Source organism: Mesocricetus auratus, unplaced genomic scaffold (genome assembly GCF_017639785.1).
Source record: "Mesocricetus auratus isolate SY011 unplaced genomic scaffold, BCM_Maur_2.0 Super-Scaffold_100029, whole genome shotgun sequence".
NCBI classification, from domain to species: Eukaryota; Metazoa; Chordata; class Mammalia; order Rodentia; family Cricetidae; genus Mesocricetus; species Mesocricetus auratus.
The window spans coordinates 9,433,824-9,450,129 of record NW_024429210.1 but is presented as its reverse complement, the minus strand read 5'-3'; the positions used below and the strand labels follow the sequence as shown (position 1 = coordinate 9,450,129).

The 16,306-nt window shown below is 46.4% G+C and overlaps 1 long non-coding RNA gene across 2 annotated transcripts; it reads right to left on the bottom strand.

The window, feature by feature from the left end:
* Window positions 1-555: 555 nt before the first annotated feature.
* LOC121134692 lies at window positions 556-12,191 on the bottom strand. 2 transcript variants are annotated; one of them, XR_005871811.1, is made up of 3 exons: window positions 11,906-12,191; window positions 3,256-3,445; window positions 556-2,626 (listed from the first exon to the last, which is right to left on the bottom strand). It is a non-coding gene; the product is annotated as an uncharacterized LOC121134692 (long non-coding RNA). The 2 variants fall into 2 exon arrangements; XR_005871810.1 differs by lacking the exon at window positions 11,906-12,191 and adding an exon at window positions 6,140-8,837.
* Between the last annotated feature and the right edge of the window lie 4,115 nt (window positions 12,192-16,306).

Sequence of the window (16,306 nt, the reverse complement as noted above, 5' to 3'; positions counted from 1 at the left end):
TCTTCTGATGCTACTAAGGGTATGGATGAAAGAGGAAAACCATTCTCAAGCTCTCCATGAGATGGAAAGTGGCTTTCCTCGCCCCCACACCTGGTATTCAGTTTCACTGACAGGGCTTGTTGTACTCTCTTCCAGCCCTTGGAGGATCAGCTCTCAAATGTTAGTTAGGGTATGTCAGAAAGCATTCAAAGCAATCCCATCAGATTCTTACATCTATCTCCAGTAGGTCTGGAGTGGGCCCCAAGGTTCCAATTCCTAACAGGCCCCCAAGATGATGGGCTTGGTTGTTCTGGGACCATGCTTTTAGATCAGTGGCTTCAACCTTTCTAACGCTGCAACCCTTTAATACAGTTCCTCATGTTATGTGACCCCAACCATCAAATTATTTTGTTGATACTTTATAACTGTAACTTTGGCACTTTTGTGCATTGTAATGTAAATATCTGTTAGGCAGGATATCTGATATGTGACCCCTTCAACAGGGTCATGACCCACAGGTTGAGAACTGCTGTTTTAGACAGTTATTTTGGAAAACATCAGAAGAGACCAAAAGTTCCGAATATTTATTTTAATGAGGACATATTTGAGGATATAGAAAAGATGATTGTCACTGTACATTGGATACATATATTATTGTGCTGGACCATAGGACTGTATCCATATATTATGTATCAGGTTTTTTTTTTTTTAAGCAAAAAGATAACACTTCCCATTATTCCCTCCTGCTGGGTGAGAATGAGGTTGGCAGCCTTGATGGTCAGGTGTTTCTGATTCCAAAGTTTCTAGAGTTATCTCAGGGCTCTTCCCCATCTCCACGATGCTGGATACAATTGTTTTTTTTGGTTTTACGAGACAGGGTTTCTCTGTGTTGTTTTGGAGGCTGTCGGTCCAGCCCGGCCTCGAACTCACAGAGATCCGCCTGCCTCTGCCTCCCGAGTGCTGGGATTAAAGGCGTGCGCCACAACCTCCCGGCACAACTTCATTTTTACAGATTGCGTTAACTGCTCTCCTGCATGGGACTTTATTTCATAAAACTAGTTCTGTGCCTACCCCAAATAAGTGAAAAGCAAGCTGTTAAATGGGATTCCCAAGATTTTCCTTCCAGCTCTAATGTTCTACAACTGTCTGGTTCTCAGTGGCCCCAAACGGCCTCAAATCTCTTGGCAGTCTGGTATGGGGCAGACCCTACTAAATACTGTAGGCATGTCAAAGCCCACAGCATTCCTCCGCCTCAAGAGTACATGGAGAAGGTTTCAGAATCCTGTGCGACCCCATACTCAACGTTGTGCGCCATTTCCATAACCGGAACACGAATGACTAGTTGCTGACCCAGGCGACCGGACTGGCTTGTATCCAGGCGTCAGGAAAGGGTTGTGCTTGTCCGTTTTGTGTAGACTAATCCAGCCTCTCCCCCTGGCACTTTGAAGTTAATTAAGCATTTGCTGCCTTGGGGGGGGGTCTCTGTGCACTTTCTTCTCATTACACTTGTCCTAAGGAGCGAAACAACGATTCCTTTGGAACCATCGGTTGGTTCCGTAGACCCACAGGAATCCACAGTGCGCGCAGGTGAATGAGCCTGAAGGAGAATGGGGGAAGGAGGCAAGCAGGCCGACCTCAGGTGTCATCTGGAACACAGACGAGGTAGGCCATCTGCAACCCTCACAGCTCTTCTTTGAAAAATTGCTGTCCTGTCAATATTGGACCCTCATCGAATAACCGACAATATGGCTGTTAACGGTATCATTGCTCATCAGCTCCTGGTGCTGAGAGCTCTGCAAATACAAGGTGTCGTTTTCCTAAGACGTGTCCTCGCCTGCTACCTAAGTTTGTCTCCACGATGCCCGATGTAGACTTCTCCTCCAGAAACAGAAACTGAGGTTCACAGTGAGGAAACATTCTTCCTGTGGCATCTCAGTTGCCAGTGTTTAATTTGCATCAGGGGACTCTGGCCTTGAAGATCGGCCAGTGGAAATGACGAAGCAGTTTGCAAACTGCCTTCCAGGCCTTCCCTCTCTTTTAAGAATATGGCGTCTCCTTCACTCCTGCTGTCCCGATTCGTGCGTGAAGACCGGTGGTCAAACATACTTTGCAAATTCCCCCCCTCAGATAGGCTTCTTGGATCTCTGGCCTAATTTCTTTCGGACTAGAGCCCCAAAGTCCTCGGTCAGTGCCACACTGCCGTAGCCTCCCCGGGTGCCCGGGTAAGTCTGGCTGAACCTGGTCCGAGCAAAGAGGAGTTCGCTGCTGAGCAGAGATGCAGTTTCTCCTCAGCCCTGGAACTCAGGAGCAGGAATCAATTAGTGTTTAGGCCAGGAAAACAGATCTCCTGGGTTGCTGAGGCAGGATTTGCTTCTGTAGCGGCTAAGAAAAGGAGCCCGAGAGTGAACTGCTCTGCACATGGAGATTGCAGGGTCTGAGGGGTAGAAAATGATTCCTACCGACCAAGGCTGGGATGCTTAGTGGCAGGCCTCACCGATGCAGAGCGTCATTTCGGATACTGGGTGTTCTTCCTAGGAGTTTAAGACGATGGAAGAGAAAATGCAAAAAAGGATCCATTTGATTGTTGGGGGTGTTGAAAAATACAGAGGTCTGTCCATCTCTGTTCTCAAAGCAGCTTCTGTTCCACCTGGGAAGCAAAAAGGGAAACGGATGTAGGACGCCTGGAGCCGTGGGGGGCCCCGAAGCGTGGGGCTGTGTCTTAAAACTGAAATTAGCATGAGTCACATTAGCAGTCGCATTAGCTCTGTTAATATTATGAAGGAACCCACGACAAACCGGCAAGGGCATGAGATTGACAAATGCCCTCCTCACCCATCACGGACCATGCTGGTGTACCGACATGTTCTGCCACGTGCCCTGGAGACAGATGGCACACTCCCAGCAGCAGAAAACTCTTGGGCCATTTCCACAAGATTTGCTGCAAAAATGTGGGTTGCAGTGAGCATTCTGACCTCGCTCGATCGGCACAAGACACCACACCACTCTAAACTGTAGCCCGGTTCCCAGGCTGGAAGCAAAAGTTAAAATTATTTTCAAGTGTGGAGCGTATTGTACTACATTGAAGGCCAGGCAGCTCTTTAAACAATTAAAAATGATCAAAGATAGCAATGAAAAAGAGTCAAATAGCCCCTTATCAGCAAACACTAAAACAGCTCTAAAACACAGCATTCAATGAAAAACACCTGGCGCATGTATGTGGCAGCCTACTGTTTACATTTTCAGGAATATTACACCAGAAGCTGCTACAGTGATTACCTAGAGGAGAGACGCTGGAGGACAGATGCAGACAGAGGACCAAGGAGAGGCGCTGCAGGACAGACGCGGACAGAGGACCATCAGCTTTCACCGTGTGTTCTTCTAGGCCTTGAGTATTTTGCTGTGTGTGCTTGCTGACTTCCACAAGTTTGAAATAAATGGCCCTCATCTGCTCAGGTAGAAAAGTATCCTGGGAAAGAAGCAAGAAGGACATTTATAAGGAATAGATGTTCACCCAATCACATGTTTAGTTATCTAGAACAAGACAAAAGACAGTCAGAGTGAAATAATGAGTTTAACAGTGTAAGTCTCATGGCATGAAGACGCACACATCTTTGAAGACACAGGTGTGGGGTGATTCTAAAGGGATGGTGTAAAAGCACAAGTATGGCGTAAACTGGAAGGCAGCCAGCAATTACCCAATTCTACCCCAGTCCTAGGGTCACTGCTGGTGAGCAACGGTTCCACAGTCTTCCTGAGTCTTAACGTCAGTGGCAGATGTGGGTAGGAGCTGTGTTGGTGTCTAACTCCTGTTAGCTGGTCACGGTCCCCACAATCCTCCACCGGGGGATGAAAGAAATGGTTCCCTTTTCAAACCAGAGGCATGCTGCCCACCAGAGAGCCTGAGAAAAACCACTATCCTCCCTGTTTGTCTTAGTAACACATTCTACCTTTTCTATCATACAACTGTTGAGGCAGGACAGTGTGTGTGTGTGTGTGTGTGTGTGTGTGTGTGTGTGTGCATGCGTGCATGTGCGTGTGTGTGTGTGCGTGTGGTCACATTGTGCCTATTAGTTTCAGGAAAACCCTACCAGAAAAATCAGCATCAAAGGATGGTGAGGATATGAGCATTCAGGATCAAAGATAAAAAGATCTCATTTTTCTGGCAATCACAGCAAATATCTAACTTGCATAAGTGAAGCCAATTACTGTATTATTGCCTCCTTTGCACTGTGCACAGTAGGGATGTCGCTGCATAATGGTTTGCATGTAGAGTTAATCACTTTGATGCATTTCTGACTGATCCCAGCAAATTATGTTTTGGTTCCACTATATTAAACACAAGAGCCGGGGATTATCATTAATAAATCTAAGGCACAGCATGCATAAATCTTGAATAAATCAAATATCAATTACATAGGCAGTATCTGCTGACATCTGCTTTCGTCAAATAATATATTTGAAATAGGTGTTATTCCAATTTGTTGAAGTCAAAGGGATCTTCATTCAGGGATCACAGACCCCGGACCCCAAACAGGGATGCTGTTGAGCTTTGCTGGAGGCCGTTTAGTGGGCTCGGTTTTAATCGGGGAGACTTTGCTAAGACAGCTGCCTTGAGACCAGAAGGGAAACTGTCTTGCGGCGGCAAAGGTTTTCTGGGGGTGGGGGTGGGGGGTCTTTTTATTCTAACTATTCTTAAAGTGAAGTGGGAACCGGTGAGGAAGGAAAGAAGTCCCTCAGATCGCAGACATGAAGTGACCGTCACAGCACCCAAGGCAAACTTGATTCCAGTTTGAGTAGAGGGTCTTTTCAACGGGATGGCTGGAGGAAAGGGGCGGAGAGGTGGTTGGTACCAGGGACTGGCTTAGGAGGTCTAAGTATGGAGGCCGAGAGAGGACACTGGACACCAGGCAGCGAGTAAAACTCTAGCTCAGAAATACCAAGTCCTCTCAATCCCCCACAAGCTCCTTGATGAGCAAGATGTTAGTGTTGGTTCCTGTCCTCTGCAACCTGAGTCACGTGAAGCTAAAGAGCACATGCACAGCTGCCCCGGCACAAACGTCTGTGGGATTTCAGTCTGGATCCATTTAATTGTGCGGCTGAGACTCGTGTGTGTTGTGGGTGGCGGGCTGGGTTGTGTGTACGTAAACTCGAGAAAAGAAGGGGCTGAAAGTGTGACTTTGTGCCGTAGCAGTTGCTTAGCATGCCTGAGGGCCCTGGGTTCTCTTCCTGCTCTGCCCCCTCCCCTCAAGAGAAAGACGTAAATATATGTGCCGAGGAGGACAGGGGATGGAAAAGAACACTGACAATTCGTGTTCATTCTCTTGAAAGCACCAGTGTCTCTGATTTATGCACTGGGAAGGAGGGAGTGACGTCTACACCCCTTGCTTTGGTGCAGACTTTCACCAACAGGTCAGGCCCAGTCTCTGCAGTGTGGTTACTTAGGACGTGGCCCTTCAAAGAACTTTCTAGGGTTAAAGTGATGCTCAGGGAGGGTGGACCTGGGTTAGGAAACATTCTCTCAGGCACTGTCTCATAATGAGAGGTAGAAAACAATTGGGTCATCTTTACTCCCAAGGCAAAGCAGGAGCGGGGACCAGAAAATTAATAAGCTGATCACTTTGCAGCCATCCTGAGGCCTCTACCCAGGGTGGAAACGGTGCTTCAGGGGGCGGGTGGAGTAGTTCACACACTGCTTGTCCTGACCTGAGTAGGCAAGCCTTGCAAAGAACTCAGTAGAACATTTCTTTAATCGCACTTGGCATCCAGCAAAAGCAAGGGAAGCAGAACACTGGCCCCACGCCTGAGCCGTCTAGGAGTGTCTCGGGTTTACGCTCTCAGAGCAGAGGTCGGAGAGCGCCGAGGAGCCTGTGACTGACTCTAGGAAGCATGTGAGAAGGCTGAGTGGAAACAGCTCTGATTTCCTTATGCCACATCTCCCCTGCATACCAAGCAAACCCACATCAGCTCTGCCTGGGCCCCTGACCACACGTTTCCCCCATCCATGCCCTGCCTTCTCTATCAGAACCTGCAGGGGATATTGAGAACACGCCATGTCACAGATAAGTAAAACCTGCTGTGATGTCACTGATGAAATGGGCACGCAGCTTCTGAGCTACAAACACATACACTATAACTATGTATTGGTACAAACAGATTTTACCTCGTTCATTCACAATTTTGTGATCATTTTAAGTCTGATGTTTGGGTTACTTCACTTGGTATCTGGAAGGGCTTCAGGGCTTCAGGAATCATTTGGCTTCTTCATCAGCTGCACTAAGGACCATAGGAACATCTTTGAGGATGGTCGGTTAGTGGTGGACTCAAGTGAGGAAGAAAGAAACATTTTGATGATATAAAAGAAACCTTGAAAAGTAAAATTGAGTTTGGATGTTTTTGAATACAGCTTGTGACTACTGATTGAGTCATCATGGTACTGTCATTGGTAGAGTCATCTTTAGATACACATGTGTGAATTAAAACAAAAATCTCAGCATTCAGAAGGTAGAGGCAGGGGGATGACTGTAAGTATGAGGCCATCCAGTGTGTTCTAGGTCAGCCAAGGCTACATAAAAATGAGACCCTGTCTCAAAAACAATAACGACAGCAAAGGGAATCTAAAAATGAAAGCACATGCTTTCAAAATCAGTTGATATTCAAAAGTATCCCCTGACACAATGCGCTGAAAGTGAAAAGATCAGTAATGGATAAGATTATTTTATTCACTCACTCACTCACTCACTCACTCACTCACTCACTCACTCACTCATCCACCCATAGTGCAGTGGTTGTTTTTTTTCCATGCCAAGGACTGAGGACGTAGGAGTTAGAAAGTTGGATACCCACATACAAATAGGCATGCCTGTGTGAAATCAGCAGGGTGACACAAAGCCCACATGGTTCCGTACTTAGATGACAGGCAGAACTAGAGCCTGCAGAGTGTGACAAGCTGGAGTCTCATCCTCTACTTCTGGCTCTGCTAACTGCAGGTGACCTTTTCACCTTGGTTTATAGAAATCGCAAATGCTGGGTTGGTCTATACAGTTCCAGAATGTCAGTGACCTGGAAACCTTTTCTTAAGAGATCTATTGATTCTCACAAGAGCCTGGAATTATCAGTTAGTTTGAACAGAGGCATGAAGCCACTGCCACAATTAAGGCGGCACTGTTGGGAACGCTCCTTTGGTTGTTTACATCTGTGTCTTGTTACAAGAGTCTCCATGTCACTAAATGTTGTTATGTCTCTATGCAACACTGAGTATTTGTCTGTTTTGGAAAGGTCAGAGGGATGGCTGTCCTGAAAGCCCCTTTGATCCTCTATCACCACATCCAATCAGTCTGCGAGGACCCAGGAGTGGAGAGGGTGAGGCTCTGCTTCTGTGTGCATGTATATATCATTTACCAAATATCCCTGCGTGCACGTCTGCATTTTACCATCATTTCCTACCCATTTTATTCTGAGATATTACTGGCACATGTTCAGACATCCTGATAGTAAGAACCTTGCTGTTTCAATATAGTCTGCACCAAAATGCGCACACAGAGGCTTGGTATTTGCAATGTCCATTTCCCCAATGCTTTTTGTTTTAGCATATAACCGCAGCCTCCGTGAGCCTTCAACACAGCAGGGTCATTTAGGAGTACCTGAGTGGGCCTGTTTGTGAGCCCACAGCCCTGCTGGGATGCGCAGAGCAAGAGGTTTTGCATTTCCCTTCATCCTTTTCTCTCACCTACTCTATGCTTGATCTCTGTGGGATTTTGTCTGTTTCACAGGAAGTAATTTGATGTGTGGTTTTCTAAGAAATATTTAGGTTAGAAATCCTACCCACATTCTAACATCTCATGAAATCAATATGGACATTTCCTGGTCTCAGCTTTATTATGTAAACTACGACACTAGCCCCCCCTTCTGTATTCTGCCTGACTCTAACTGATGAGCCCCCCGGATGCTCTGTTTAGAGGATCAGTTGAGAATGCTGACATTATTGGCTGTTTTAGTCTATTCTATCCCTTGGGAAGAAAGTGGTTCATAATTCTTGACTATTTTCAAATATGGCTAGTTTCTTCTGGGACCTATGTGAGCTAAATGACTTTCTAACTGTCCAGCTAAAGCCAGGGTGCTATGAATTTGGCAAGGGTCTTGGTGCATCATTTTGTTCTATGACATTGCCATCAATTAAGAGATAGAATCCAAATAAATGGCACCTGTCCCAGTTAATCCAACAGTAAATGCTATCCATATGTCCACCACACCACTGGCTCACTGAACAGCGTTATTTATTGAAGTATTCCTGAAAAGAGAAAAAAAAAACATATGGACTGGAGTAGCAGACATTCTCAAGGTGGGGTGTTCCTGTGACTGTGAGAGAGTGGTTTGACCAAACGCAGTGACTCTAGGCTTTCATTACCAACTGCTACACAATATGGTCACCATTTAGTAGACGTTCTTCACACTAATGACTAAGAATGATGAACTATGAACAAAACCCACGCCGCACTTAACTTATTCATTCCAGGAGTGCTTCCAAATTCCGAGCCAGAGGACATCTGCAGCAGAATCACACATGGACACGCGTCTGAAAAACTCGCATTCCCCAGGCAGGCCCTGCTTTAGAGCATCCAGACTAGCATTTCTAGAATGAAGCAGGCATCTGAAGTCTTAAATAATTCATCACTTACTCCATGGTAATCATGAAAACCTGAGAAATCCTCTTTTTTCTTTTAATTTCACAGGTATCAATCTTTTATATTTATTTTCTTTCCTTTTCAGGGTTTTTTGCTTTTAATTTTCATTTATAATTTTCAATCTTTTTATTGAAAACTAGGTTGTTTTTAAAAATCTCCTCACATAATATAGCTTGATTTTGCCTCCCAGTTCCTCCCCAACTCCCTTCCCACCCAGATCCACCCCGTTTCTGTCTTTCATTAGAAAACAAATAGTTTTCTAAGGGATGATAATGAAATAAACATAAATGAACACTTCAGAATAGGACAAAACAAACAGAAGGAAAAGAGCTCAAGAAAAGGCATAAGAAACAGATATAGATGCAGAGGCTTCCTTGTTTTCACACTCAGGAATCCCACAGGCACATTAATATATATGCAAAGAACTGGTAGAGTAAAAAGAAAAGAAGAAAAATATATAGATAATAAAATTAAATTAAAATTAAAAATAAGATAACAATTTTGTAAAAACAAACAAAACAAAACAAAAATGAGAAGCGCTGGCATGGCATTAGAAGACAAGGAACCTCCAAAGATACTGTTGAGCTCATTTTCTGTTGGCCATCTCCTGCTGGGCATACAGCCCATCATTAAGAGTAGTTTGTTTCCCATGGGGAAAACTCAGTTTTCATAAGCAAGTGGTTATGAATTGGACATTGCTTCGGGTTAGGGATGGGGCGTGTGTTCACTTGTGCTGTTAGCTCAAGGTCCCCATCTGGTGCAGGCTCTACGTGCGCTGCCTCAGTCTCTGTGATTTCACGTGTGCCGGCCCTGCTGTGTCTAGAACGTCTGTTTTCTTCGGTGCCCGCCATCTCCTCTGGCTCCCACACTGTTTACTCTTACTCCTCTTCTGAGGGCTTCCTAAATTCTGAGCGGAGGGATTTGAAGGAGCCGTCCTGTTTGGGGTGGAGTGTTCCAAGGTCTCACTCTCCACATAATGTCTGTCTGCGGCTCTCCGAATTTATTCCCAAATACGGTAGGAGGACGCTTCTCTGATGATGGCCGAGCCTGGCATCGATCTGCCTCCCTGGCCACAGTCAAGCAGCTCTTAATTATCAGTGATGCAATGCACAGTGGCACGGTAAGAAAAGGGAGGTTGTACAGTGGCACTTTCGCATGCCTTCGGTATTCCAAGTCTCACTGTTACACAGGCTCCATCAGCATCAACTGGGCCTTAGAAAATAACCAGAAGTCTAGGCCCTAAGTCAGAACAATTGAATTTCATGTGCTCAGGAGGCCTGTGTGCACATTAAATCCAAACTTTGAGACACACTAAGTGAAGTACAAACACTGTTGTCGTGTTTACTCTTTAGCTAGTGACCTCATGTGCCCCTCTGATGGTTCTCCAAACCTGAAGTGAATGATTCCTTTATAACAAACACTGACAGGCAAACGTGCTTGCCTATAGAAGAAAGGGAGCTAAGATACCTTCTGTTCCTCAGCTGGGTTCCTTACTGTGATTGGTAGAGAGAAACCCAAACTATTAGCAGAGTAAACTGCTGGGCTACAGCTACACAGCAACTCAGTGCAGGAAGATGCTGGACTGTGGAGCCATTTCGAGAGAGGTGGAATTCTCTGAAAGATATCAAGTTCCCATCCCTGGAGGAGCCCAACCCAAGTCCGTGATCATTGCCATTGAATGCCTTGATAACCGCGTATGACTATGGAACTGGGGAGAAACTAGATGCCTTTTGTATTAGAGATTACTTTACCTTGTACTCACTGAAGCCTTATATTACAAATTTTAGGTGTATGTACACATATACATGGTTCTTATGCTAATACACTGTTTATTTCTACATTCCCATAAGATTGTTTATATCAATAAATTCAATGACAAGAAACCAACTTTTGTCAGATTAGGGGTTCAAAGACAGAGTAGACTCTCCAACGCTCATCTGGGCTAAAAAAGAAAAGTTAGAATCCTTTTTGGTGACATTTATAGATTATAGATTAACAATTATGAGGTAAATACTTAAGTCAGAGATAGCCAGTAAGAAACAAGCAAACGGCCAACAGCTTCATAGTTAATATAGAGTCCTGTGTGTTCATTTGGGACTGATGGGGCTCTGGAGCCAGGCTGGCAGGAAGACTTCCCTCTACACTCTAGGAGCAGCGGCTGGTCCCTAGGACATGCTGCATGAGAGCTGGCTTTCAGTATCACCAGCCTCATCGTTGCTCAGCAGCACTGTGCTTACTCTACCTGTGTGGAACACAGAGGTAAATAGGACAGTTCCTGGTTTCTGTGAAGGAGCTCAGTGAGTTCAAGAAAGCTCCCGGTCAACAGTGTAAGAGGAGACACCTCTGCGGTGGGCAAAGTGGCTGCCAGCTCCAACAGGAAGGCTCTGAAGACAGCTGCCACGGAGGCGAGATGCTGAGCTGGTTTGAAGATGGAAAGGACATCTTTGAGGTGGAGAATGGGAAAGGAAGTTGGGCCAGAAAATGAGAACTCTGGCTTGGGAACCACAAGGCTGCTTTCATTGGCCTTGGTCCCTTCTAGCCTGGCCCAGGCATAGGCTGTGGGGTCACAGTCATCTATCTCAACAGTCCTTGTGAGCTCTCCTAGGGGTCATGCTGTGACAATACAGAACTCAGAGAGCACCATTCCCTTGGGAGGGTGGTGCAGCTGGGGGAGTGGGGGAGGGATGACTGCTCCCCTGAGGAAGTGGACAGGGCATTGCTTTGGGGATGGGGTGGCCCTTTCCAAAACACAAATGGAAAGAAACAAATTCTTTTCCTTTTTCTTATATCTGCCCACACTCGTATCATTACCCATGAGCCAGTGGCTTATTCTGAACCTACTTATAGCCAGCTTCCTCCTAAATATTCACAGTGCTCTGAAAATGGGGCCAAAGGACCATTTCTATGGGTTCCGTCCAGCGACTCCTAGGAACTCACTGGCTTATCTGCAGTATGCTCCCATTCATGGCTCTACTTCAAGGCTCACTGGTAGCGTGTTGCTTCAGGAGGCAATGTGGGGGAGTAACTGGTAGCTCCACTCCACTGCACGCTGTGGATTTTATATCCAAATCTGACATGCGCGGGTTAGGGTGAGAAATGAGAACTTTGGATCATAGACTAAGTGGAATGGTGTCTGTTGTTGGAGGAGGGGGAGGAGGGAGCGGGAACTGGTGCTCGCCAAAGACCATCCACAGCTGTGAGGATGAGCAACCAAAGCCTACACTGCAGCCAGGAAGGAAGCTCACCCGAACCAGCTCGTCCACAGGCTCAACTGCAGGCCCCTAGTGTAAGACTCAGCATGGGTGTGGGAAGCGGCAGACTCTTCCCGTCCCAATCCATGTCCACGGCCAGCCGTTGTTCACTTGCTTCCTGATGACAGGACCTTCCTTTGCATTTCGGATTCAATTTTACCAGGTCTAAGCCAGTCCTGAGCTGGGAAGATGGGAGGGGCTGGCTCTAGGAGGCAGGCTGGGTGACGCAGCGTGCTGTTTCTCATAGTTACAGCAAGCAGCTACAGGAGGCTCCCCGACTCCACCTTGCCCTATAAGCTAAGCCTCCTGTGGCACCGTGCGGATGCTATGGGGATCCAGGCTACTTACCGAATCACTTTTACAAGCACACCGAAGCCAGGCGGAGGATCTGCTTGGCCCAGAATTCCCTTCCCTTTGGCATGTTTCTCGGGCAAAACTGTTGAGTGGCTACGAGAGAGAGGTGTGGGAGGGAGAGAGGGATCTGAAGAGTCGTGCCAGCCACTGACAGAGCATGCCCAGCACAGTGTGCACACCCTGGTTCATAACCACTGTTGCAAAATGTTTCTTCAGTACCTGCTGGCGCCACTTCTCACCACTCTTGGAGTTTGACTGTTTTTCTTGATGTTTCCCCATTCTGTAACATAACAAAGCTGAAAGGTTCTCCGACACCCATACCCTGGAAAAAGTTCCAACCCAAAGCATAAAACATAATGAGTGTGCCCAGTGCCACTCACCACTGTAGCGTTTCTACACCTAGGCAGGAGAGCCGCCTGGTTTTCAGCCCCCAGGAGTCAGCGTGGGGGAAGGCAGTCTCCCAGCTGCTGCTTTTCTGCCGCTTTGCTTGAGTGTAGGAGAGAAAAATGCTTGTGTTTGGCGAATGCTGTAAACTGAATGGAGCTGTTAGCTGTCTCTTCAACACACTTGCCAGTTTCATTGCCTGCTCTAGGATGTCTTTGTCATCATTATACAGGGATCAAAGATAATAGACTATTTGAAACCCTAATTCAATTAAAACCTAATCCTCAGATGTCAATGGCAGCGTGTTGTGCAGAAGGTTACAATGTAGGCAATTTCTTTTGAGCATATCATTAAAAGAACAAAGCAAGAATAAGAAATGGCTCAACTATTTTCCAAAGCAAGATGCTTGTTATTGTCTTGGGAACTTTTGCCACTATGATAAAACTTAGGCTATATTTCAGTATGTATGGGGAGGGAAATCACATAAACTTATTTCTACACTTAAACCCATTTACAGTGATTGGTTTTGTCTTGTGTAAGGGAATTGAGTAAACAAGACTCTTTTAAGAAGGAATACTTTCAATAACCAAGGCACCAAGCCAGATGTTCCTGGTTACAAAGTACCCGAAGGACATAAAAAAAAGTCTGTCAAAGTTGGCACTCTGAAGAAGCCTAAGTGAGCACTGAACTGTTCTACAAGGACAAGAAGCAGAGTTCAGATATCTTTATGGCTTGAGCCCTGTTGATTGGCTGCCTCACCTGCCCATCAGAAGCACTGACCTTTCTGTACCTGTAGTTATTTGTATAGAACTACACAGGTCGGAGACTGAGTAATAGGCCCCAGCATTTCCATGTTGTGGCTGCAGCTGTGGTCCAACACTGCTGCTGAGGACTTGCATACAAAAGAGAGTTTTTCTCCCTTCTTTCTTTTCATTCTCCAAATAGCCTTGTAAGATTCCTTTTGAACTGGCAACGCAGCACCCACTTGAAAGCAACCAGACCTCTGGGCACTTTAATAGGAGGACCCAGTCTCTGGGGGAAATGCCTACTGGAAGTCAGAGAACACCGCACTCTCTCGGGTAGAGCTCATCGGAAGCAGGAGCTCTGACTCCCCCCCACTCCTGTGTAAAGCCAGAGGGGTGTGTAATTAGCAGCACGAGTGGACCCCAGAGAAAGTCCCATAGGAGCTTGATGCTGCCACTGTCTACATTGTAAAACTGCCCTCGTGCAGGGTGGAGGAGGGAGAGAGAGTAGAAATCGGTTGGTGGCCAGTCACTACCCCAGAGTTAAGCAGCAGTGAGCACCAGGACATTGTTCACCCCAGAAGTATGACCCCTGTCTTTGTATTGGGGTGCTAGTCTTGTACTATCTTTTAAAAATAGATTTAGAGAGTAGCAGAAAAACTTCCAGAAGTGCTGGCTAAGCGGGGGTGTGTGTGTGGAGGGGCGGGGGCAGGGGCGGGATCAGAGAATGATTTCTTTTGTCCAGGTGTCTTAGTTGAAATGCTGTCTCCAACACTTTTTTCCCCTCAATATATGTTTTTATTTAAATTAGAAACATGAATGCTTCACATGTCAATCCCATCTCCCTCTCCCACCCATCCTCCCTTGTTCCTCCACCAGCCCCCCCAGCCCCCCATCCAATCCCCACATCATTCCCCAGGGAGGGTGAGGCCCTCCTTGGGGGGGGGGGTCTCCAGAGTCTGTCATTTCATCCAGGGCAGGACCTATGCCCTTCCCTATGTGTCCAGGCTGAGAGAGCATCCCTCTATTTGGAATGGGCTCCCAAAGACCATTCACACACCATGGTAAACACTGATCTACTACCTAAGGCCCCAGTGATTTCTGTGGCCTCCTCACTGACACTACGTTCATGGAGTCTGGATCAGTCCCCTCTTGGCCTCTCATCCATCAGTCTGGGATTTAAGAGCTCCCCTTATCCAGTCAGCTGTCTTTGTGGGTTTCACTATCATGATCTTGACCCCTTTGCTCATCACTCCTCCATCTCTGTCACTAGGTTCCAGGAGTTCAGTTCAGTGTTTAGCTGTGGGTATCTGTCTCTGCTTCCATCAGTCATTGGATGAAGGTTCTAGGATGGCATATAAGGTAGTCATCAACCTTATCATCAAGGAGGGACAATTAATGTAGTCTCTCCACTATTGCTTAGTTTGCCAGTTGGTGTTATCCTTGTAGATCTCTGGAGATCTCACTAGTGTCAGCTCTCTCCTCAAGCCTATAATGACTCCCTCTATTATGGTATCTCTCATCCTGCTCTCCTCTATTCTTACCTCAACTCAACCTTCCTGCTCCCCCATGCCTCTCCAACACATCTAAGATTTTAATCCAAAAGCTTTTTGTCTGTCCTAGAATGGATATAAACACTGTGTCTGCACATGCTGCTTTTTTTTGTTTATTGTTGTTGTTAACTTGACACAAGCTAAGGTCATTTGGGAAGAAGGAACCTCAGTTGAGAAAACATCCTCATGATCTCGGCCTAGAGCGAAGCCTGGGAGGTATTTTCTGATTGGTGATTGGTGGAGGATAGTACAGACATCTGCGGTCAGGTCTACCCCCGAGTAAGTGGTCCTGAATACAGACTGAGAAAGCCGTGGGGAAGACAGACGGTAAGCAGCATTCTTCCATGGTGTCCACATAAGTTCCTGCTGTGGACTTCCTTCAGCAATGGAATGTGACCAGAGTGGGTAAGCCCAATAAGCTGCTTTCTCCCCAAGTTTCTTTTGATCATGGTCTTTATCAGAGCTGTAGAAAACAAACTAGAACCCTTCCTCAACGTGCGTTTGGTTGTGATCTATTTAAAGGGCCACACCAGTGTGGTGGTTAGAATGGAGACAGCTCCATGGGCTCATGTGTTGGATACTGGGATCACAATTGGTAGAATTGTTTGGAGAGGATCAGGAGAATTAGTATTGTTAGAGAAAGAGTGACACTGGGGGCAGCTTTGAAGTCTCAAAAGACCCCCACCATTCCCAGTGTGCGCTCTCTCTCTCTCTCTCTCTACCTCTCTACCTCTCTCTCTCTCTCCCTCTCCCTCTCCCTCTCCCTCCCTCTCTCTCTCTCTCTCTCTTGCTCGCTCTCTTTCTCTCTCCCTCTCTCTCCCTCTCCCCCTCCCTCTCCCTCTCCCTCTCCCTCTCTCTCTCCCTCTCTCTCTCCCTCTCTCCCTCTCTCTCTCTCTCTCTCTCTCTCTCTCTCTCTCTCTCTCTCTCGCTCGCTCGCTCCTGCTTGTGGATCAACAATTGAGCTGTCAAACCTCATTTTCACTCTCTGACACTCATTTGCCAGGCAAAGATTTTGGAGGTACACCAGTAGCACAGACACTGAGATCGACAATTAATAAATAGGACCTCCTGAAACTGAGAAGCTTCTTTCTGTAAGGCAAAGGACACAGTCAGCAAGACAGAATGGGAAAAGATCTTCACCAACTCCACATCTGACAGAGGGCTGATCTCCAAAATCTACAAAGAACTCAAGAAGCTAGTCACCAAAACACCAAATAATTCAATTAAAAACTGGGGTTCAGAGCTAAATAGAGAATTCTCAATAGAGGAATCTAAGATGACTGAAAGACACTTAAGAAAGTGTTCAGCATCCTTAGCCATCAGGGAAATGCAAATCAAAACAACTCGGAGATACCATCTTA